The following is a 4,129-nucleotide window of genomic DNA, read 5'->3' on the forward strand; positions in this document are numbered from 1 at the left end:
CCATGACCAAGGGTCAGACCAGCAAGATGGAGGCGAGGAAGAAGAAAGGGAAGGCGGCGGCTCCTGCTCAGCGGCGGCAGCGGCCGTTGCCGGCGGGGTGGATTCAAGGCGACTTCCTCCCCTCCACGGTGACGGAGGGGGATCTGCTGCAGCTGGTGGAGGACGGGATGATCGTCCATAAGTCTTGGAGGCTGCCGGCTGAGAACAAGGTCGAGCCGGCACCCTGGGAGGGGGAGCGCGTCTTGCTGCTCAGCCATGTCTACCGAGGTTTCTCCCTGCCCCCGCATCCTTTCTTTAAGGGCATCATGAACCACTTCGGGGCACAGCTTCACCACTTTCCTCCGAATGCTATTGCCCATCTCTCTGCTTTCATCGTTATGTGCGAGTGTTTCATCGGCTGCCCCCCCCATTGGGGGTTGTTCAAACATATATTCTCTGCTAGATCTCAGACTATCAAACGACTCAGCCAGTCGGATGATAAAACACATCTTCTCCAACTCTGCGGAGGTTTAGGTTTCCAGAAAAAGAGTCGGAGTAGTTATCCTGCTCTTCAGCTGAGCGAGTCGGTCAGGAACTGGCAGTCGACGTGGTTCTACTACCAAGACGTTGCCTGTCCGAACGCCTCTTCAGGGTTGCCCCCTTTTAGCCTTGATCGTCCCGCTCCACCTAAGCATCTCGCGCTCACGAAGGCGGAGAAGCTCGACATCCAGCCCTTGGTCGACGCACTCGTAGACGTCGTCAGGAGGGGAGTCACCGGCATGGATTTGCTGGAGACTTTCCTTGGTCGGCGCATACAACCACTGCAGGCTCGCGACCACGCCATGTGGCACTACTCGGGGACCGAGGACTCCACTCGGACTAACGTCTTGAGCGTGACCGAGGAGAAGGTGGCATCGTGGGTGCTCCAGATCACATGCGCCTGCAAGAACCCCAGAGGGTCTCGGCGAGTGAGGGCTTTCAGCGCGGACAATCCTCCTTCGAATCAGGTGAGCACCATGTGTCGAGTGCACGTATCTGTTTTGGTTTTATTGCTTTCTTGAATCTCTGCTTGTCGCTTGATGTCGCCGACTGTAATTTCACGCAGAAGTGGACCAACTGGTTCTCTCCCGTCTCGAACGGGAACCCGACCGAGGAGGAGGAGGAAGGCAGCCAGGAAGGCAGCGTGGCGAGCGCTGAGTATGTCTCCGACAGCGGGGAGTCGGAGGAAGAGACTAGCGAGGAAGAGGAGGAAGACGAAGAGCAGGACTCGCCGCCTCCGCAATTAGAGCATCGGACCAAGCGCCGACACGAGCCTGCCGTTCCCTCGGTCCCTCCGGCATCTTCGAGTGCTCCGCCCACTGCCCCAGTGGTCCCGAGTGCTCGGAGCACCAAGAGGGCCAGGGATGCTGCCGTTGAGCCTGCGGGTCAGTCTTCCAAGGCGGCCAAACCGAGTGGGCCCAAACCTCGGAAGGCTCTGCCGCGGATGAGGGTTGTTGTCCCCGTCACCTCCACGTAAGTGTATCGATCTTCTAATTTCTTCTGATATCCGAGTGAACTCCTGTTTATTGGTCGAATGGATCTCACTCGACAGAGTCACTACTTCTGCCACCTCTCCGGCGCGCCAGGAGGATGACCCCATGGACACGGACAACGTCGTCTCGTCCCAGCCAGGTGTGTTGTAGTGACTCCGAGTGTTTTATACTACCGCGTCTCGAATTCTATCATAGGTTCCGCCCCTTTCTTTTTTCTGAGATCTCGCGCCGTTCGGTCTATCAGGGGCGATTTGCGTGGACGAGGGTGATCAGGGGAGAGCTGAACAAGCTGCGGAGCCTGTTCTTGGGGCTGCTCCGCCTGTTGCTGCTCTCGCCGCCGACGTGTTACCGACTGAAGCGCTGCCGCCGACTGAACCAGCACTGGTGGTTGAAGAGCTGACTGGAGCGGACCTTGGGATGCCTCAGGAACTTCCGACGACGCTAGGCTCATCGAATGTCGAGTTCAACATCCAGCGTCTCCCGGAGGAGCAGGTGGGAGCGGCCAAGGGAGCCATGGTGCAGGCGGAGCTGATGGCTGGGGAAGCCAAGAGGGCCTACGACTCCGTCGCATCCTTGTATCAGCGGAGCTTGGAGCTGCGGGATGATATCCGAGTAAGTGGGCTAGTAAGTATTTACTTTTCTCTTGTAACCCGCTGGGTGTTCTTGGATAGCATCTGTTGTTTGCAATGGGTTCACTTTGAGTGAACCCAGTGGGTGTAGTCCCCGAGACTTCTGCCGAGTGCTTGCACCGGCAGTTGTCTTTATACATATTGTCTTTGCCTTGGTCAGATCTTGAAATAGTATGGTCGACTGCAAACAGTTGTGGCAGTCGGGGTGCACTTACTGTAAGAGTCCCCGAGAGTAATTATACTCAGGTCGGGTAGTATTAGCCTCGTAGGCATGGGTAGTAACATGTATCTCAATAGGGCGGGCCTGCTTGAGTTGCATGCCAGTGGGGTCACTCTCAGTGAACCCACTGGGTGTAGTCCCCGAGACCGCTGTCGACTGCTTGCGTCGGCAGGGGTCCGAAGAAAGTAGACTTTTATTGCTGAATTATCTGATTGTCTCTTGGTGCTGGCTGGCAGAAAACTTGTGAAATGGGGACAGCATATGAGACTCTGAGGGCGGAGAAGATTCAGTTTGCCGGTGAGCGGGATGCGGCATTGCTTGCAATGGATGGTATGAAGGTGGTTCTGGCGGAGCGAGAGAAGTCGTTGGAGGAGGCTCGTGAAGCGAACAAAGTGCTGACTGAGGAAGTTGAGGAGATGGGGAAACAAAGGACTGCTCTGATGGGACAAATGGACGTGTTGAACAAACGGTGCAGAGCGCAGGAGAAATACGTCAGTGACTGGGCTCGGCAGATGATGACGCGTCTGGCTGGTAAGTCCTGTTTTTGCCGAGTGCTTGTGGTATGTGTGTCACACTCGGCGCTTATTGTTTGCGTGTCCTGTTGTCGCAGATTTTTGCATTGACGCCGAAGCTGAAGCAGCTGATGTGGAGTGGTCGATTCGCGATAACGTGCCACTCGACGAGGACGCCAATCGGGATCTGCTCCGGGCGCACATCCGCGTGGGCAAAGTTGGCCCTTTCATCGGTCGACTGAGAGAAGTCGTCGGCCGAATCGACAAGGAGCTTTGGCCAGAAGATGAGTCGCGGCAGGAGATGGAGAACCTGATGGCTCGACTGGAGGAGATTCCGAACCGAGTGCAGTCGTGGAAGAAATCTGCAGCTCGTTGTGGTGCAGATGTTGCTTTGTCCCTGGTCCGAGTCCATTGCAAGGAGGTGCGCGAGGAGAAGCTGAAGACATTGAAGGTGGCCAACACGAAGAAACTTCGATTCGAAGACTTCATGGAAACTTTCCTTGAGAGTGCTACCCGCATCACCGACGATATTGATCTGGACACGTTCGTAGAGCCCTCCATTCCTGGCGCCGATCCAAATGACGCGTAAGAAAACATTATCCTCGGTATGCCGAGTGTTGCTTTGTAAGAAACTTTGGCCACTGCTGTTGGCCGTTACATTGTCGTTTCGGTGTGGGTAAGCTTGATCCACACCGAGCCATTATCTGTGGTTGAACTTGACATCGAATCCTTTGCTCTTCTGTTGCAATTTTGACTCGAGTTTTTGTTTGGCGTTTCTTGGTGAAGCCAGAGGCAAACATTCGGAACAGGTCAGTTGTCTTGACATCTGCATGAGCCTCATTGAGGGTCCGTGGAATTTCCGATTGGATCTGTATTGGATCGGTAGGATCGGTAGTTGGTACTGATGTAGTTGTAAGTTGTTTTGACATCCACATGAGCCTCAATGAGGGTCTGCAACTCATGTAGATGTCAGTTGTTTTGACCTCCACATGAGCCTCAATGAGGGTCTACAACTCATGTAGTTAGGCGACTCTGGATCGCAGCTAAGTCTCCGAGTGCGATGTTTAGTGCACACTCGGAGAAAGATATTACTTAGGCGATTCTGGATCGCAACTAAGTCCCCGAGTGTGACGTTAAGTGCACACTCGGAGAAAGTTAATACTTAGGCGATTCTGGATCGCAGCTAAGTCCCGAGTGTTATGCTAAGTGCACACTCGGAGGAAGTTCATACTTAGACGATTCTGGATCGCAACTAAG

This window comes from Hordeum vulgare, chromosome 6H (assembly GCF_904849725.1).
Source record: "Hordeum vulgare subsp. vulgare chromosome 6H, MorexV3_pseudomolecules_assembly, whole genome shotgun sequence".
NCBI classification, from domain to species: Eukaryota; Viridiplantae; Streptophyta; class Magnoliopsida; order Poales; family Poaceae; genus Hordeum; species Hordeum vulgare.